This window comes from Tachypleus tridentatus, chromosome 12 (assembly GCF_004210375.1).
Source record: "Tachypleus tridentatus isolate NWPU-2018 chromosome 12, ASM421037v1, whole genome shotgun sequence".
Taxonomy (NCBI): domain Eukaryota; kingdom Metazoa; phylum Arthropoda; class Merostomata; order Xiphosura; family Limulidae; genus Tachypleus; species Tachypleus tridentatus.
The window spans coordinates 27,234,089-27,256,106 of NC_134836.1; the positions used below are offsets into that span (position 1 = coordinate 27,234,089).

Below are 22,018 nucleotides of genomic sequence, written 5' to 3' on the forward strand. Positions count from 1 at the left end.
TTCCAAAAATATTAGTTTAAATTAAGGAGAACCGGACTGGGTAGTTGTTTGTTTTCAATCAAATTACCCCCACTGACTCATGAGGGGCCTGTTAAAAAGATCTATAATATCAGTGGTTTTGATATTGTTCAATTCCTTACTTTCTTGTTGTCAGAAATCCAAAGACTTCTTGGTAAACTGGGCTTGCAGTGTTTAAAATAAAATATTTAAAAAAATTATTGACAAAGTTTACCCGCAGGTTAGGTTTAGGTGTGTCTTTATAAGCTTTAACAAGGCTTGACAGCTTTAGTTTATACAAAAAAAGAATTCTCGAAATTGTGAAAATCACCAGTAGATAATTAATGAAATTTGTTTACTTAAAGCTAGTCAGTTTGTTCGTTCCACAGCCTCGTTTTCATAATAATTCACGAGGATTGAGACTTGCAGAAAAGTGTACGATTTATTTGCTTCTTTCCACGAAATAATTTTGTAATGTCAGCAGTGCCAGTTAGTGAGTGAATGAATGGCTTACTTCATATTTTTTGCACTTTACGTACTTGCTATCCTTACGTAGGCGACTCATAGTTTGGACTGACAGACTATGGGAGAAAACAACCAATCAACAGCACTGAACCCCAATTCTTTGGCCATTGATTATATAAATGTGTTAGTTTTATTTTCTTTTACACCAAAGGTAAAATTGGAAAGATATTTCGTGACTCAGAGGCCTAATGCATTCCCTAATAGTTTACCCTCTGCACAACTTGGGTCAGAAAACCAAAGAAATACAGTTACGCCATTTATAATGGTGATGTGTATACATTATTTATGGAGTTTTTTAGTTCTTTTGAATTCACCATTCAAGTAGCTTGTCTTACTATATAGTGTAATTTGACCATCATTGTTATATATATATGTATATAGCACATACACTGCCTCAAGTTGCGAAGCGCGATTTTGAGGCAACCGGTCGTGAACCAGTCAATAAAAATTCATTTTTTTCAAAAAAAAAAGCATATTGAAAGTTTGTTAACTTTTAATATCAGTTATTTGTTATAGTTTTCTTGGGACGTTTGTTTTACAGTGCACATTAACTCTACTACGTTTCGTTCCATCGTGCAAAACGCAAGTCTGGACTCGTCGTTTGAGATGTGTCACTACAAAGAAGTTTCTGTAATGTGCAGGTTTGTTACATTTTAGTGTGTAGCTCTGAAAACAAACAGAAAACGCGAACTTCTGGTGATTTCTCCATAAAGACTTGTAAGTTTTGGCAGTGCAACACGTATAAATGTAGGCGTATATTGTGTTATATTACCTTCACGTATAACTCGATACTCACAGGCAGAACAGTAACTACTGATCTAATCTGCAGAAGTTACGACTCATTTGATATCTATGCAAATTTTAACCACAACGGGCATAAACAATCCCTCAAACTTTGCACCAGTTTTGTTAAGATAGTTGTTTTAAACTCTTTTCGTCAAGAACTGGTTATGGTTAAAGAGTGAAAGAACAAACTGTGTACCTTATCTCTCGAATATTTTAAACACTTGCATATTGTTCTGGTTGATAAAGAAGAGAGAAAAAATCGCGGTTTTCATTTTGTTTTGATATTTTATCTACCTTTATTGGCGTCAACAAGTCATAGGGATGCCTATTTCTGTTACACCCTTGCCATATATGGTAATAATCATAATCGGAGTAAGCTGTGTACTTATAGTGAAACTAAAGCTAAACTTAGCCATAAAAATTGCTAACTAGTAGTGTGAAACTAAAAACCAAATCTGGTCATCAAAATAGCTAACTAATAGAGTGAGACTAAAAACAACCTGACCATCAGAGTAGCTAACTAACAGAGTGAAACTAAACATGGCCATCAATGTAGCTTACTAATAGCTTGAAACTAGAAATCACCATGGCCATCAATGTAACCTACGTTTTACCTTATAATAATTAGAATATATTATTCCATCAGTTGGGATATAACAGTTAAGACGTTAAGCCCAAGTTCAACATATTTTAAATTTTGTGTTGTGTCATTTCAAATTAAAATTTGTTTTGTTCTTTCCAAGTTTAAGATTGTGTTTTGTTATTCCAAAATAAAGGTTATATTGAATCATTCCAACTCACAATATTTGTGTCAAATTATCATAATTATTATAATATTTTAAAAACTAAACCTTGTACAAAGTGTTAATATGACACACACTCACATAAATCCACAAACTGAAATGATAGTTTTATTTATATACATACGTGTTTACATAGAGGCGATTGCTTTTTTGGTACGATCATAATCTCTGTCATTTCACCTGTGATTTTTAAGTAACACATTCATCGCAATGGTTTATTTAGTTGTAAAAACACACCAGTCCCAGTTAACGTAGTTAATACACCCTTTCCGCATCAAAGTTCTGCATGAGTGATTATATCGTACAGAAATTAGGGACAGATTATGTACAATGGCTCGCCCTACTTTCCCAAATATGTTATTTTTTGAATACTTCTGTCCTATTGGTAGAAGAACTACAAGTTTGTTGGTAACATAGTGTTGTATCTTGGTGCTTACTTTGTGTTTCGTATTTTCGCGAAAAGCTACAAAAAGGTTTCTGCGCATACCCATTCTTAAATTTAACTGATGGTCTAGAGGGAACGTAGCTAGTCAACATCACCCACACCCAACTTTTGTTTTATGCTTGTCTAACTTCATAATGGGATCTAACAGTCACATTTATAACGCAAGCGAGTTTTTGCAGCAACGGGCTGCGAATTTTGAATCTTCAGTGCTTATCACTAAACAACGCCTGTACTGTAGTATTGTTTAATACTTTTCCAGAAACAGGATAGGAACAAATTCCTTATTTTTCGGGTAGGAACTGACTGTTACTTATGACGGGTAGCGAACCATGAATCCTCAGGCATGCTGACCACTGGACAATATCAGCCCCTGTACTTTAGTACAACTTAATACATCCATAGATATAGTGTAGAAAATAATTCATTATCTTTAAGGCAGAAATGGGGTGTTATTAATTACTGCAGGTTTGGTTTGGTTTGTTTTGAATTTCGCCCAAAGCTACTCGAGGGTTATCTGCGCTAGCCGTCCCTAATTTAGCAGTGTAAGATTAGAGGGCAGGCAGCTAGTCATCACCACCCACCGCCAGCTCTTGCGCTACTTTTTTACCAATGAATAGTGGGATTGACCGTCACATTAAAACATCTCCACGGCTTTAAGGGCGAGCATATTTGGTGTGACATGTATTCGAATCCGCGATTCTCGGATTATGAGTCGAATATCTTAACCACCTGGACATGCCGGGCCTCATTACTGGAGGACAGAAATTTTCGAGGTCAGAGTTCTTTCCAGCTTGTAGGAAACTAGTATAAATCATACTCTTGTGTTCAGATGTCCAATTCCAAAATTTAATCTCCACTCAGTTATCATTTTGAACAGTTCTGATCACTACAGTACTTTCAGATAACCTAAATTTTGCAAAGGCTTAACTGTTTTATCTTAATTCTTCACCCTCATCTGCGATTTAGAATCGGATGAAAATTCCTTGAATTTATTGTTACAATATGATAGAGATAAAAGATGTTAATTACTTCTGGAAATTATCCAGAAACTGTGAGAAACTCTGGATGTTATCCAAAAATCACGAGAAACTTAGTCCAGAAGACACTTGTCAGCAGCAGTACAGAGCCTGAAGCTCAAAGCACATGCTTTTCGCATAATAAATTACATAATAGTTATTTACAAGAAAGATACATTGTTTCCCACATCTGTCTTTATAAGAAAGCTGTTCTTCGAAGAACTGTGGAATAATAAAACAATATATCACTCACCGTTTTGTTTTTTTTGTGAAAGATATAAAAAAGGCAAAATGTCAAACTACAAGCTTCAAAAGACGGTATAATTGTTTCTTGTTTTTTGAATTTCGCGCAAAGCTACACGATGGACTATCTGCGCTAGTCGTCCATAATTTAGCTGTGTAAAACTAAAGGGAAGGCAGCTAGCTAGTCATCACCACTCACTACCGATTCTTGGGCTACTCTTTTACCAATTAATAGTGGGATTGACCGTAACATTATGACGCCCCAACGGCTGAAAGGGCGAGCATGTTTGGTGCGACCGGGATTCGAACCTGCGACCCTCGGATTATGAGTCGAAAGCCTTAACACACTTGGCCATGTCGGCCCAAGACGGTATAAAATGTAAATATCACGTAAAGGAAAAGGGTAAGTTTAAAAAGACAGAATAAGATATAACTATTTCGACATGTTTTTATTGTTTGTTTTCGTTTATGGAACTTTACGCAGAATTACTGAGCGGCAGCTGAACTATTCGTCCTTAACTTTAGTAATTTCTTTGTATTTTTTAATTTCGTCAAAAACTGATCGAAGACTATCTGCATTTGTTGTCCCCAGTTTCGATAAATTAGAGGGACAGTAGGTAGCAAACTCGTCCATCGTCTGTTCTTGGGTTACTCTTCAACAACGAATAATGGCATTGATTCTAATATTATGACGCCATTACGGCTGAAAGGACTAGTGTGATCAACGACGTTTTATACCAGGTCAACAATAAAAAAACTATTGTACGTTTGTCAGTATTAAACTTTACCAGGCTATTCATATACTATGTGAACAATATTCAACTATTGTAATGTCTGCACTGAATTTCATCAGACCAATCATATGTAAGTATTGAGACGTTGGTACAAATTATAGCAGGCCAACAATATGCAATTATTGTACGATCGTATGTATGAAACTTTACCAGGCCAATCACATACGACCAAATAATTTAAAACGGCAATTGTGCAATATATACATTTACAATCAAACGAAATGCAATGCTAAAATAATTACACAATAAATAATTTAGTAAAAAACAGGAACCAACCTTAAAATGATTGTAGATGTTTCGATGTTCTTGTGCCACTATATTCAGATATCCTACATAATACTAATCAATCATATGTTCTGTAAGTATTGTATAAACATCAATACTAAAATATATAAAACAAATCGTATTGATATTTATCATAATTTATTCCGGAAGAGTCTCCGATTTATTATGTTACCTACGTTACGTGTTACGGTTTCAAATAGCCAAAAATTTTAATTTTAAAGTTATTTTAATTTCGATATGTAACAGATTTATGATATACAAACAACGTAGCAATATTTAATAACGGTTATTACAAATATTGGTTGACATACACAAGTTTTACAAACTTACAAACTATACTGAGTCTTCTATTTGGTCTGGAACTGAATATTTTATCGATGGTCCAGGTCCAAGATGAGCAAATTAATTCCGAGTTCATACTGTTACACCTCGCTTAAGCTCGTTAGCTGTCTTTTCTTCGCTGGCCTCACGCCGCTTACAAGCTGACGTTTTACCGACGAAGATGTTTAATGCCCTCGTAGAAATACTAACGTCCGAAGTTAATTATAGATATTGGTTGATATACAAAAGTTTTAGAAACTTACAAACTATTTTGAGTCGTCTGTCTGGTCTAGAACTGAATATTTTATCGATGGTCCAGGTCCACAACGAGCAAATTAATTCTGAGTTGATATTGTTATACCTCGCTTAAGCTCGCTAGCTGTCGTTTCTTAGCGGACTTCACACCGCTTACAAGCTGACGTTTTACCGACGAAGATGTTTAATGTCCTCGTAGAAATACTAACGTCCGAAGTTAATTCGCTGAAGTTTGTAATGTTCAAAATCTATAAACATTCCTGGTCAAATTCTGTAGTTTTTTTTTGTTTTTTTTCAAATTAATAAGCGTTAATCACAATTATAGCTTCCGAGGCTTATAGTATACTGACTGTAAGTGACCAATAATATTCTATAACTGCCTCTCGGGTGGTTTTTCTACCAATGAAGCGAGATTATCGAACGTATAACAATATTCGAAGACATGCTAGTGTTTACGCAAAACTTATATTGTTGATTCTTTCTCTCCACCCATTTAGAGAACAGGAAGGGCTTGAGCAATACGCATCCAAGTATATAAGTGACACACATCAAACTAAAATAAACGTAGGCATTTAAATAAATATATGACAGTAAATCCCTTACAGCATTAACAGTAAATACTGCAAAGGCGTTAATACTGAGCAATCATACATTCTGCAGCTGTTTTAGAGACATCAGTATTGACTAATTTCATGTTACTGTAACTATTGTTAATGGCTAATTATATGTATTATTGTTGTTGTAAAGACGATACTATTGACCAATATTGTAGAAACGTCACCAGTCGTATGTAGTTACTGAATATGTGCTCTATCAACCCAAACAGATATTTCATTTGCCTTAACACTTATTGAAATTAATGCGTTGTTTAAATTATATAATCTAATAGTGGGAAAATGAAGTGGCTTCCACTTGTATATTAAGTTATACATATCATGGTTTTAAACAGTTTTTTGTTGAGTCTTTAATTCAAAGCTTTTAAAAATAAATACATTTCACTTTCCCCACGAACATTATTAATTATTTTCATCACTGTTTTTATTATAAGGTGTTACAGTCCTCCGCTTGTACAGCGGTAAGTCTACGGATTTACAACGCTAAAATCAGGGGTTCGATTCCCCTCGGTGGGCTCAGCAGATAGCCCGATACGGCTTTGCTATAAGAAAACACCCACACAAACACACAGGTGTTACAGTAACGTCCGCAACACTGGCTCAGTTATAGAAAAGATAAGTTATTTCACTCATCTCGCTTCAATATGACCTTTACTGAAGTTAAAACTGTGTCATCTACCTCTAAGGAACTGTCAGTTGAATACAAATCATATAACATTCATGCCAGCGTCTTGGTGCTATAGTTATTAAAATCAGTCACTCACACCCTCATAATACTGCACCGTGACGAGATAAGTTTATCGAGTTAATATTTTACAAAAAAACTTTTCATTTTCAATCTTGATAATGCTACACAGACACATCACTGAATCAGGTTCTTCCAAAACGTAACCCGTCTAACATACAGACCAAATTGGCCCATCTAGTGAAAATAGGTTAACAAAATAAGCTGCTTTTTTCTGTTTCGCTTATTGTCTGGTTGACAACAGTATTCAGTAATTATAATAATTACATTGTTGGCCTTCAAGGGGAACTCAGTAGCACCTTCAGTTGGTTGGTTCCAACAATGAAAGTTCAAGCAAAGAGTGTTAACGAAAGTAGTGTAAGAGTGATTACTAGGTGACGGTCTGTTTCATTCGTCGTTCAAATTTTCATATAGACTTGTTTGTATAAAACTATTTATGCCATCATTATTTAATTAACTGAACAATAGCAATTTTGGTCCTGTGCATTAAACACAGGAAATCACTTGGAAAGTTTCTTTGTTTGTTTTTTTAGAATTTCGCGCCAAGCTACTCGAGGGCTATCTGCGCTAACCGTCCATAATTTAGCAGTGTAAGACTAGAGGGAAGACACCTAGTCATCACCACTCACCACCAACTCTTGGGCTACTCTTTTACCAACGAATAGTGGGATTGACCGTAACATTATAACGCTCCCACGGTTGAAAAGGCAAGCATGTTTGGTGCGACGGGGATGCGAACCCGCGACCCTCAGATTACGAGTCGCACGCCTTAACCCACCTGGTTATGCCGGGCCCACTTGGAAAGACAGGAAAGTTAAATCGTGTTGTATTTTAGAATATTTGCATAGTATTCGATTGTTTGAAATTATTTTTAGGCTTAGCTGACTGCTTTCTTCAATTGTGGAGAAAATAACACATTAACTTCGTTATTTTTATTCCGTGCACCACTAATACATTGATATTTAAATTTACCACTATTTTAAAATGTTTTCTTGTTTTTCGTATTGAAAAAAAAAACCGAATTCTTTCGGTCTAACGTATTTTTGTATCTTTACCCAAACAACTTTTTCATATTATTAATTGGCCTTATAGTTAGAAATACTCTACATCCAATCTGTGAGGCAAAAATTTGAATCTTTTCGCTCAATATATATACTACTGACCAAAATCTTAAGGCCAATGAACATAAAGAAAAAATATGCATTTTGCGTTGTTAGACTCAATCATGTATTTGAGTAGAACTTCGAAAGATGAAAATAAGAAAAGAGAAAATAAAAATTAAAAAAAAATTAGCATTTAATAGGAAAAATGTGAACAGTATGAAATTAGCCTAAACACTAGCTGGTCAAAAGTTTAAAACCACACCAAAGAGAAATCCTAAACAGGGTAGGAAATGGCCAACAAGAGGTCTCAGTAGTGAGTTGCACGGCCGTCATTGCGAACAACTGCAAACATTCACTTTGGCATGGTCGATATAAGCGTTTGCAGAAGGCTGGTTGGAATGTTATTCCAAGTGGTGAAGATGGCTTCACGAAGATCATGCACTGTTTGGAATTGACGTCCATTTCTATAGACTTCCCTTGCCATCCACCCCCAAACATTTTCAATGGGGTTCAATTCGGGCGAACACGCTGGATGGTCCAAAAGAATCATGTTATTCGCCATGAAAAAGTCCTTTGCCCTGCGAGCATTGTAGATTACAGCGTTGTCCTGCTGAAAGGTCCAGTCATTTCCACACAAGCGACGGCCTTCAGTTGATAAGGATGCTCTCTTCAACATGCCAATGCAGCCAGCTGCTACTTGACGCCCCTTTATAACCTGAAGCTCCATTGTTCCATTAAAGGAGAAAGCACCTCAGATCATGATGGAACCTCTTCCACTGTGTCGTGTAGAAAATGTCTCCGATGGGATATCCTTATCGTAACGTTGAAAGCCATCTGGACCATCCAGGTTAATATTTTTCTTATGAAAGAACAAAACCTTCTTCCACTTTTCTGCGTCCCATGTTTGGTGCTTCTCAGCAAAGTTTAACCGAGCTGTTTCGTGGTGTGAAAGAAGGCGTGGTCTTTGAAGACGTTTACGGTTTTTAAAGCCTTTCTCTCGTGGATGCCGTCTTATAGTTTTTGAGCTGTAAGGGCCTTAATCTGGTTCGATGATCGGCTGGTGTCTTGCCAGACAACCCGTCGAATCCTCCTGCTCAACGCCGGGGAAATTTTCGTGTGCCGACCACTTGAAATTCAGTATGTTCTTAAACTTTAACCAGCTAGAATTTAGGTTAATTTCATAGTGTTCACATATTTCCAATGAAATGCGAAAATAACTTTTTTATTTTTATTTTCCCTTTTCATATTTTCATCTCTCGAAGCTCAACTTAAATAAGTGGATGAGTCTAACAACGCCAAATGCATATTTTTTCTTTATGTTCATTGGCCTTAAGATTTTGGCCAGCAGTGTATTTGTCATTTCATCCGCGAAAACGTTATAATGTGAAGGTAAATTTCACGCTTTGTTGGTGAAAGAGTAGCACAAGAATTGGTGCTCAGTGGTGTTAAATAGTGTCTTTCTCATTGTTTATCAGTTTAACTTAGGGACGTTTAGTGCAGATAGTCCTGGAGTAGCTTTATACGAAATTCGACAAACAAAAAAGCTTGCTAACTTTGTAGTGTTGTTTGACGTGAGAATAGGAAGCTTTTTTTGTCTCATAAAAATTAGCAAACTTACACTTCCCTGTAGGTATTACTTTCTTTTTTTATTTTGTTGCTTTTCCAAATCTTTCAATATGTGTATTATCATATTCGAACCAGATATGTGTAAAAACAACATCTTTAGATCTATTTTTTGACCGATACAAATCACTTCTCAGAAAAAATTTTCGTTCAATAATGGAACAATGAGCTTATCTAGACTAAAATAGCGAAAGGTACGATCTGAATTGTCTTTTTTTATGAGTAGTAAAAAAAAGTTGTGATTTTATCACTGAAAGCTGGCGAAACATTGAAAATCACTAGATCTAGTATTAGAATAGACTGGAGAGTAGTTTTCCAAACACATGCTTCTATTACCTATTTTAATCAGTGGTGTATATAAACAGCAGTATTCAGGTCTAAATTTTAGATCTATGTATATTATACTATAGTATTTAAATTTATCTTTATAACGGTCTACTTTTTTAGTGTTAGGCTTAACCAATTTTCATATGCATCAGTAAAGTATTCAAGGAAAATGTAATAAATTATTTATTCATTAAACAAATTGGAAATAAAGAAGGCGATTGTTTCTTGATCGCTCAATGAGGTAAAATTTTGTTTTGACTAATATTTTCAACAATTTACATTTTATTTTTATAAGGTTTTCAACAATTTTTTTTTTTTTTTACTTTTTAAATATATAGGGTGGCCTGTAAGTCTCTACCCATTCATATATTGTGTTTAAACAACGTTATAATACTAAGGATGAGTTGAAGGCAGCTGTTACCGTGGCATTTGGAACAATAACCCCTGCTATGTTGAGGAAAATGTCTCACAGAACATGGCGTCGCATAATATTATGCAGCGAGAATGAGGGACGACACATAGATACACTGAATACATAAGATATATGGATGGGTAAGGACTTACAAGCCACACTGTTCGACAATTGTTTTAGTCGGTGAAAAGTAATTTAAATAAAGTTGAATAATAACAACTAAATGGTGTTAAAATACTATTATTAGTCCTTACACTAAATGACTCATATAAAATTAGTAGAAATTACACATCAACATTTGAATGCGATTCTCACAATAACAGTTGTTATGCCATTTGATAATATAAATAGCGTCTTAACCATAACATGACACATAAAATAAGAAAATTTAAAATATAACCATGACTATGGATACAGTCCCTGACGGGCATGATGAGCACTGACATAGAACGAAAGGTTTGGTTTGTTTTGAATTTCACCCAAAGCTACATGAGGACTATCTGTGCTAGCCGTCCCTAATTTAGCAGTGTAAGACTAGAGAGAGGGCAGTTTGTAATCACCGCCAACTCTTAGGCTACTCTTTTATCAACGAATAGTGGTATTGACGGTCATATTATAACGCCCCTACGGCTGAAAGGGCAAGCATATTTGGTGTGACAGGGATTCGAACCCGCGACCCTCGGATTACGAGTCGAGCACCTTAATCACCTAGCCATGCCGGGCCAGAACGAAAGAAGGCTGTGCACATTAGCTGATTTAATATTATCCTTTGAGTTCGCTACAGAATGTATGGCTATTTAGCTCCTCCGCCGAATTATCATTTATTATTCTGCATACCCAGTCAGGTGTAATGTACGTAATATGTTAACGCATAAGCTTAAATTTAGAAATCAAAATTCATTCCGTGATCAGATGAAAACTGAGGTATATTGGGCCAAATAAACTAGCCTGAAGTAAACAATACTAATTCAGTTACTCTTTCAAAGAGTTGCAGTTTTCTAAGACTCTATGCACGTTGTTATTGCATGACAATTTATTTAAAAATATACATCAGCACTGGAGCCCTGTATACGCCTTAGCGACATCTAGTGAGAAATTAAATCTTCATCACTAACAGTGTGAATAGCTCTTACTTATGTGTTATATTTGACTAAACGAACAGAAACATTTATTGAAGTGCACTAAAATCCATTACTGTTCTAGATGGCTTTCAGAGGAATGTTTATCATATTTTTGGAGACATATACGACATTTTATCTTTGTTTGTTTGTTTGTTTTTGAATTTCGCGCAAAACTACATGAGTGCAATCTGAGCTAGCCTTCCTTAATTTAGCAGTGTAAGACTAGAGGGAACGCAGCTAGTCATCACCACCCACTGCTAACTCTTTGGTTACTCTCTTACTAACGTCACATCATAATGCCTCTATGGCTGAAAGGACGAACATGTTTGGTGTAGGAACGACAGTGCAAGGAAGGCCTATCGTGTAAAGTACGATTTCAGCCTTATTTTTGAAGCTGCCATTTTTTCTTACCGTAGACGAGGTTTGATTCACTAAGTAGCAACTGTAGGCTGTATTTTGAACGTCCTTTGAGATTATCGGAAACGACTAGAGCGGAGAAGACAGAGAGTGATGTTATATAATGTCTTTTAGACATCGTTCAAATACTAAGTTAAGTTGAAAAAATCTTTCGGAGTTCTAGTTGCATTGATCAGGTGACTTAACTTCGAATGTTGCCTCAACGAAATGGAAATCAGAAGCCTGCAGCGGCTTAAACTTCTGAATCCTAAGATGTCTACTCAGAGGAAAACATGCACTACGACTGCATATGATGGAGATTGTAAATCAAAGCGGTGCTTCACGGTTGGTTCCTTTACAAGATATACGAGGACGTTATTCAGAAGTGAATTCCGATAATGAGCTAGGCTCTGTGAATCGAGGTTCTTGTCCTATGTTGACGTTTGTCGGTTACGTAACAAGTCAAAGTTTATATTAATGGTGATAAATTAAAGACTTCTGAAGATCACCTGGTATTGTTAAGTTAATTATGTAAAAAAAATCAATTTCTGTTATTAAACTAATAGTGATGAAATATCAGTTGGTATGGTTACATTATTAACGTTGGAAGATTAACTAGTGTTGTTATATTAATAACATCGGACGATCTGTTGGTATTGTCACAAAAATATCGTCATAACAATAAATAGCATTGTTACATTAAATGTTGCAGAATGAGCCTTTATTGTTAGAATGATAATAACACTAGTCTGATCAGTCTGGGACTGAAAGCGACCCAGTGGTTAGCGTCCCTGACTGTAGTCTAACATTCGTTTGTTCACGCTTCCTTACCAAAAGAAAAATATAATAATAATCGTGTTTCGCGTTTGGGACCGTGGATGCGTTATAGAAGTGACCACTATTATTTGATCTGACTAGAGTAGTCCAAGAATTGGCGGTGGTTAGTGTTGATTCTTCTCCTTTCCTCTAATCTATCACTTGAAAATTACGGGCAGCTAGAGCAGATAAAGCTTCAAGAAGCTATGAGCGAAAGCCAACAAACAGATCAACCTGTTATACATATTGTTATAGGAAATGTACTTCTGGTTCTTACAGGTTAGCAATCATGGTAACAAGTGCCTTTTGCAAGGTTTCGAAGGATAACTAAAAGAGTTCCAGTGTCCGATATGTCTGGTTATTTTAGTCCTAATCAGATAGTACGTAATTGAATCCTATTTCTTGGACACTTCTTTAGTATCAGACACTTTTACTCAAATAAGCTAGCAGTAAGACTATGTTGTTAATATCATTAATAAATTAAAAATAAAGTCTTCAGCTTGAAATAATCAAACCTTCTAAAACGTTTTTTTTAATGCAAAATGGTGACTTTCTTTTAACTTAACAAAAGAAATATACAGTCATTGTTGTGGTTTTAATTAGGTTTAACTTCGTCTTTGAATCTAAGGCTGCATACATGTAATCGTTATCTAATTTTCTACCCATGGTTACTCAACTTTAACATTTGACTTCGACGTACCTCTGTGTGAAAACCAGGTGGCGCTGAATTGCAAAAATAATCAAGACAGAAAGTAATGACAGAGCTTCGCTGGTTTTCTGAGAAATATTATGAGAACATTAACAGAAAAGTAAAAAAGAAGGCACTAAATAAACGCTATTATACCACAGGATATGAAAAGTATTCTTCTTTGACTAACTTTTTTACCATATGTAAGAGTTATAATAACTGAAATATTATATGAAACAAGTTTTCAAGTAGTTCATAAATATTTAAAAATGTAAGCTGCTTTACGACATCTTGTCTCTACATAGAAAATGGATAGGTAAAGACTGTGGTAAGAACCTAGCCGAAGAACAAACAGTTCTAATCTCTGTGTAGATGTAACCGTGAAGTGTCGATCTGTAAACTGGTTTCATGTGAGGTTGTTTCCATGTTTTAGACCGGTCATTATAGGTGAATTACCTACAAGATTTATTCAACCACGTAATACGTCTGGTCGAAGTCCAGCTTTTTCAAATGTTGCGTGTACATATTTTAAATTATAATTTTCACTGCGTCTAGGTCATATCAATGTGGGAAGTTTTTAAAACACGATTACCAGTGTGGTCGAAATGGGTTTGTCCAAGCGTGACCTAAAAGCATCCAAATAATTTAGCTTGTAAAATCATCCCCTTTCCACATTTGTTCTGATATATTCCCACACTTTGGGTTATATTCAGTTGGGAAAAGGAATGCGCAATCAATATCTGCGATCCACTATTAAACACAACATAAGAACATTCAATCAACTCGATAAAGGCTTAATAATCAGCGTTTTTAGCAAAAACAACTCTAGCAATGTAATCCAGTGGTACACGCTAGTACACTGATTTAACAAAGTAATGTAATCACGTTGAAGGTGAAAGGACACTAGTAATGTAATTCGATAAAACTGACAGTAGTGATCCTTTAGAAGGGACATTCGTGATGTAATCTAATAGAAAAGACGCGCGTGTTCACAATATCCAAATTCCACTGTTTACCGTAATGAAGAAACTTACACACGTGTTTACTATAACCACACCATATGATTAATGTAATGAAGAAACTTACACACGTGTTTACTATAACCACACCATATGATTAATGTAATGAAGAAACTTACACACGTGTTTACTATAACCACACCATATGATTAATGTAATGAAGAAACTTACACACGTGTTTACTATAACCACACCATATGATTAATGTAATGAAGAAACTTACACACGTGTTTATTATAACCATATCAAGTATTTAACATAATTAACAAACGGGTGTGTTCACTTTAACCACACTTAGGCACATTTTTGTAATATTTATGATTGCTGATCTCGGGTTCTCGGTACAGTTGTACATTTCCTTAATTCCCTCTCGTCAACACTGGCCACATTAATTTTCTTTACTTAATAGACGACTTTCTTTGTTTAAGTAACTAAACCAATGCCTAATTATGTTTGATAAATCTCTGGTGTGGTTCTTAAAAGGTGTTTACAGAAGTACCGGTATTATAACGTACGCCTTTAAAGTAAAAACTGTCCCTGTTTCTCTGTGATATGATTTCTTGATTGTATTCAGTTTCGAGTACATACGTCATATACTGTTTGTACATGTGTGTTAAAGCTTTTATAAAGGTCATCAAGTCAGCTGAAGGGATCGCCGTAAGATGGCGTCAACGTTGTTATGAAAGTGCTGATACATTGATAGACACATATAAGGTTATGAGTGTAATAACGAGTGAAACCTATATGGTTAGCTTTCATGCGCGTGTTGATGTTTACATAAGTAAAATGATCGTATTAATTCGAGATTTTCTTACGCTTAGTACTATTGGTCAAGTTTCACTATGAGTGATATTGGTGCATTTTGTAAATAAAAAGTGAACTAGAATACAGTTTAACGACGATAGATTAAACAATAACACGTTTGTAAATAATATTGAACTTAACACTTGTGTAATCCTTATGTCTAAATAAATAACGTCGAATTTTAACACGTGTAAATCTGGTGTCTGAGTAAATAATATTAAATCTTTACTTGTTTCTAGTTAACGATATTAAAGTTCAAGGTAATACTGAAATGCTAATACGTATAAAATCATGTTACATATTTTTTTTTTCAAAATATAAATAGTTTCTACCTTCTTGGTGTATATATCATTGAGCAAACAACACTGATTGATGTGGTGTCATTGAACAACATCACTGAACAATGATGTATTATTATTATTATTAATGTACAACAATGAACAATGATGTATTATTATTGTTATTAATATACAACACTGAACAATGATGTACTATTATTATTAATGTTCAACACTGAACAGTGATGAATTGTTCTTGTTTCTATATCAAATTGTTATGTTGTTTTAGTAAGGAATTTTTTGAAACATAAATTATATATATACAATGGTTGCCTTTAGCAGACATAATGAGATTTGTACTACAATAATTCTTTAGTAGCCATGTTAGAAAGATACTTAGATGTTACAGTGTTATTGGTGTGTGTTATCATCTTGCGACTCCTCATTATTTTCTTGATTTTTACTTAATAAACACTCCTAAAAACACGTAATATGTAATATTTTTGATTGAATTTGTAAACATGGTAGTAAATATGATTTTCACTCGAATGTACAACAGCCATAGTTTAAAATAAAATGACTTGATTCACTTCTCAGATAATCTATTTCTCAATTTACTCCCGGTACCTTGAGTTAATTATATTGTTTAATCCCGTTCTTAGTTTACTTCCGGTACCTTAAGTTAATTAAAGGGTTTAATTCATATTTCAGTTTACTTGTGGTACTTTAGATTAGTCCAGCCAACTAAAAAACAACCATCCTAATAGAACCTTAAACAGCATCTTAGTGCACTCGTAAAATTAACTTCTTGTGTTTAAGACAACTGAGATAAATGTTGTATAGTTATTTTGTGATGACTAGAAACCCACTTGAAGTAAAAATGTATTTCAAGACGGCTGGTATGGGTATTAAAACTTTTATTAAAATAAAGTAGAGAACAACGTTTCGACCTTCTTAGGTCATCTTCAGGTTAGCAAAGAGAGAGTTTGCAACTGACCTGAAGATGACCTAAAAATACATTTTTACTTCAAGTGGGTTTCTCGTCATCACGAGATACATTGTTGTATAATTGCTTCCTCAAATTACCTAAACTGAAAGCTTATAGTAAAACATTTTTTTTTTTACTTTGATATGTTTTCAGCGTAAATCTGTTGATTGTCTGTTTCTTTCTCTTAATACAACACTACACTCGGTATTTTTTACTTTATTGTAACGTGATAAACATTTAGGAAATACAGTAACTTCATCTTCAGGTTTCCGTTTAGTCGACTTGAAATCTGGGAGTCGCGAATTTAAATCTCGTCGCTAAACATGTTCACCCTTTCAGTTATTATGTCTTGACCAATTCCACTATTCGTCGGCAAAAATGTAGCCCAAGTGTTTACCGTGGATAATATTAACTAGCTGTCTTCCCTCTAGTCTATTACTTCAGTATAAGGGACAGCTAAGGCAGATGGCTCTCGAGGGCTTTATGAGAAATTCAACAAGCAAACAAAGGTTTCCATTTATCTAACTTAAAAATGGATCTCATTCCAAATATTAACTAAAAAGAGGACGTTAGAATATTGCACAGTAAATAGTTTGTTCAAGGTATGGCAACAAAGAAAGGTAACAAGGATTGTGTATATTTTACTCTAGCATTCTCTCCATGTTGTAAATTAAGAAAGGTAACAAAATTTGAGATTGTGTATATTTTACTCTAGCATTCTCTCCATGTTGTAAATTAAGAAAGGTAACAAAATTTGAGATTGTATATATTTTACTCTAGCATTCTCTCCATGTTGTAAATTAAATAATTATCTCACGGGTGTGAAAAGTAAAATGGAACAGGTTGACAAATGTGGCGTTTACAAAATTTCATGTGTATGTGGTCGAGTTTTTATTGGCGAAACGTGTTGAAACCTGAAATTTAGAATTAAGGATCATAACACTTCTATAGTGAAACGTATGGCAAACACAGCTCAAATTACAGACTGTAAAAATATTACATTGATGAACTAAATGTTTGAGAATCAATAGACATTGAGAAAAACAAAAATATCATTTTGAATAATGTTATGGTTTAGCTGTGGAAGAAATGAAATACTGGAAAACTGTTCTGAAAGATCTTCGGAGAGGGACTCGTTCAAAATGAAGGTGGCGCTGAGTATGTAATGTGAGGCTACGTTAATGTGAGGTGATGTTGATATATATATATATATAGGTCAATTCCAATTTTGTGTTTTGTTCATCATGATAGCTAAGGATGTCACTACAATATGTAGTCGTTTCAGGGCTGTTTCATGTTTTTAATAAAACCAATTTTATTGAGGAACAATTTAACACGATATATATCAGTTTTTAACACTTAACTACTGCTCAGTTCGCCGCTGGGACAGCAGTAAGTCTACGCTAAAATCAGGGATTCGATTCCCCTTGGTGGACAGAGATAGCCCGATGTGGCTTTGCTATAAGAAACAAAACACATGCTATTGCTCAAGTCAAGTGTGATTTATTTTGGGATTTCATTAATTGAGTATGAAAATTTTCCCTTTTGAAAGAATGTTTAACAAAATAGTTTTGTCTACCGTAAGGGTCGAACCACGAACTCTAGCATTATAAGCCCTTAAACTTACTGCTGAGCAATGACAAACGGGTAATTCAGAACGAAGCTTTATGCCTGCTTTTCACTGAGCTGAATGTATGCAGATTGTAAATCCGAGGATTCATCGTACATCAGTTAAAAATTAGAGATGGCTATGTTCAATTAGCCATTATGTAATTTTTTCGTAAATGTCTACATCGATATTTTGTCAATAGAAAAATGAATAAGACGTGGCTAAAGATGTAATATATTTGAACTTCAAAGTCTAAATTGGGCTTCTCGGAGTTAAAAAAAAATTGCAAACAGAAACTATAATATACAGTTTTAACAGTCACGTTATATCTTGTCATTTTGTCAACTCATGCTGCTAAAATCCGGGTTTCGATATCCGTGGTGAGAAGAGCACAGATAGCTCTTTGTGTAGCTTTATGCTTAATACAAAACAACAAGAAGCTGAAGCTAAACAATTGTATGTAAAATATAACTAAAATATACAGTTTTAAATTAGATATTTTTCATATGAAAGGTAATTAATTTACTGATTTTAAAGGTGTATTTATGAAATTATTTTATTGTTAAGTTAATAATTAGGTTTAAAATTTTCACGTTTCCACCGTTTCAGTGACCATATCTAATAATCTAAATTACTAGTATCTTAATAACAATTTATCACTATATATATATATTTATATTTAACTAATTTAACTATATTTAACTAATCTGGTTTGATAGTTTCAGTTTATTCCGTAGCCTCAAAACCGTTTCAATAATTTCAATTTATTCTGTACCTCAGGAACCAGATTTGATAATTTCAGTTTATTCCATACTTTATTAACCAGACTTGATAATCAGTTCTTTCTGTATCTTAGTAACCTGGTTTGATAATTTCAGTTTATTTTGTATCTTCGTAATTTGGTGACAGTTTCAGTTTATTCTGTATTTTAGTAATCAGATTTGATAATTCCAATTTATTCTGTCTCTTAGTAACCAGATTTGAGAGTTTCGCTACTCCGTATCTTTGCAAACAGGTTTGACTATGATAGTTCCAGTTCATTACGTTCAACTTTAAGGGTTCCACTTTGTTTGGTTCAGGTTTAAAGGTTCTGTTTTGTTGGTTCCAGTTTGAGAGCTCAGTTTTGCTATCCATTTTTTTTATGGTTCCACTTGATTGGTTCAGGTTTGAGGGATTCACTTGGTTTAGTCTATGTTTCTAGATTCAGTTTGCTTTGTTCCAGTTTGAGGGTTCTACTTGCTAAGTTCAGGTTTGAGAATTCTACATTGTTTGGTTCGGGTTTGAAAGTTCTGCTTTGTTAGGTTCAAGTTTGAAAATCCTACATTGTTTGGTCCAAATTTGAGTGTTGGGTTCCACCTTGTTTAAGTTTGAAAATTCTACATTGTTTGGTCCAAATTTGAGTGTTGGGCTCCTCCTTGTTTAAGTTTGAAAGTTCTACTTTGTTTGGTCCAAATTTGAGTGTTGGGCTCCTCCTTGTTTAAGTTTGAAAGTTCTACTTTGTTTCGTCTAGTTTGAAGGTTCCAACTTGTTTGATACAGGTTTGTCTCCATTTTCGTGATAACATTTGTCTGATGATTGTGTACTTTATGATGACGTGACGAACAGCGTAAATACATGCGTGTGGTAGGATTTTTTATTATTTCTAAACGAGCCTCTGCCAGTAGAAGGCCATCGCACTCGACATCCCTGACAGGTTTTTAATGACTAGAGCACAAGTTAGGATAATTCATAGAAAAACAGACAACTCTGTCACTGAATTATGACACATAAAACCAACCTTAACTGTGATTCACTTAGAGGGAAAAAACCTGTGTTTTTAGCAAATAACGAGCTCTGTGATAACCAGGCAAGTAGAAACAAGTCATGTGATTCCTCGTTTCTCTCCTAAGAGACGAACGGTGTTCTTTGAGTTGATGTGTGCTGAATAGATGGGATGGTCATTTACATACAGGTGTGCATTGTGTCTAGTGCTGATAATAAAAATGAAAATTATACCACTTATTTTATCAAGAAACTCATTAACGACTTATTTCCATATTACCAGTACAATAACAAACAACGACAATTGTGAACGTATAAATAGTGAAATTGATCTATCTATATATCTATCACTTGGATTTTTGAATTGTTAACAAACAGAAACGTCTGAAAAAAAAAACACAAGAAGAAAAAATATGCTCAATTTTAGTTTTTCACTGTTACACTTTCAATCCACACATAAGATTATTTTAAAAAGTCTAGGTACATAAAACCAACTCGTCAACAGACATAACCAGTCATGTGGACGTACAACTATGTTGAGAGTATTGCGTGCCTAAAGGGCAGAATTTCATGTATGTACGTACATTCATGTCGAGAACTGTTTAAAACCTGCATGTCGAAAGTCTCATGTACATACAGCCAAGTTGAATATCTGATGTGATGTATCCATATATACAACTATATATAGAAAACAGTGCTCTTACAGTCGTACCAAGAACGTATAATGATGTCGAGAGTCTTGTTGCATCATGTTTACATGGTGATGGTTGAATACGTACATACAGTATTGACATAAAAATACTAGTCCTTAATTAGTCAATCTACAGTTACAGCTCTTCAAGCGACATTGCACAACAATATGGTTAATATTAACTCAAGTTGTGTAATTATTTATTGGTTTTATTTCATCAACACCTTACTCGATACGTGTCGCTGCTGATGTGTACTTTCTCATAATACCAACATTCGTCAGGTTAACGGAGTTAACACTTCAATCATGACGTTGTATTTTACAAAACAGCGGCACAAAGAACTCTGAAATTTAGTCAAAAACGGTATTTGAAGATGCGAAGGACAGCGGACTGTTGTGAAAACTTGGGGTTTTCTAAAGTGCAAATACAATAATATGTAGACTGGACTGGATTTTTCTGTAGCACCCACAGTGACAGTGTAAAACTCGTACTTCATTGTCAGTTTCTTCTCATATTTTTCGGGTGGTGGGCATTGCCCCTTGACTTCCTATCATTAATGTCCCGGTATTAAGAAATAGCTGTTAAACACTTCATTAACTCTGTTGGAAACATGTGTAGTTGCGATAAAATGGAGTCAATACATCATTAACAGTTCTGTTGTATTGTAGAAGCATCTACTAAAAACAAATCAAGTCTTGCAAGCTCACAAGTTCTGGATCTTAAGAAACAAACTAGAAAGGATCGTATACATCGGTTGCTGTTAGATATATTATGTCTAACAACAAAAATCTAATGTAATAGCACAATTATAAAAACATTGTATATTATATTTCTCGTAGCGTGGTAACTAGGGCACTCGACTCGCAATCCGAATCCTGTTACCAAATATGCTTGTCTTTTCATCCGTACGTGTGTGTGTGTGAGGGGTGGGTGTTATAATATCGTGGTCAATTCCACTAATTTGCTGATAAAGAACAGTCCAAGAGTTGGAAACAGGTGGCGTTGACCAACTATCTTTCCTCTTTTCAAAGTCGGCCGGCGAGACAGAAGTAAGTCTATGAACTCACAACTCTAAAATCAGGGATTAGTTTCTGATGATGGACACAGAAGAGAGCCCATTGTGGACTTGTTTTAAAACATATGAAGAAATTCTGTACAATCAGGAATTGCGAGCGAAAATAGCCTTCTTGTAGCTTTTCGCGAAATTCAACAAACGAACAAGTTATATTCCAAAAGATGTTTACGAACATAAAACTCTAGCTGTTTTTTATTTCGACGGATGCTTTAAAGTTGTGCAATCCCCCGAAACAATGTCCAGGATCACTGTCACCAGTACTTGTTCATTGTTACATATGAAGATTTTGAATAATGAGTCACTGTTATAGAGCAACAATCCATGGTTCTGTTTCCATGAAGCCCAGCCAATCAGACCCCTCTCTCCCCCCTCCCCCCAATGCACTCATCATGTTAACATATTTATACTTAGAAGTCGGTGTCGGTGACTCGATACAAGGTCAACAAACACCTGACGCGGTACAGTTATATTTTGCAC

The 22,018-nt window shown here is 34.8% G+C and overlaps 1 long non-coding RNA gene across 2 annotated transcripts in view; it reads left to right on the forward strand.

The window, feature by feature from the left end:
- Nucleotides 1-22,018, forward strand: part of LOC143235407 (uncharacterized) — a 262,811-nt gene that overhangs the window by 180,880 nt on the left and 59,913 nt on the right. The window contains exon 7 of one of the 2 annotated variants that reach the window (XR_013019166.1): nt 1,064-2,006. The exons of the other annotated variant lie outside the window; for it this stretch is intronic. This is a non-coding gene — a long non-coding RNA (uncharacterized LOC143235407). Of the gene's footprint in view, nt 1-1,063; nt 2,007-22,018 lie in introns of those variants that run through there. 2 annotated transcript variants of the gene reach the window in all.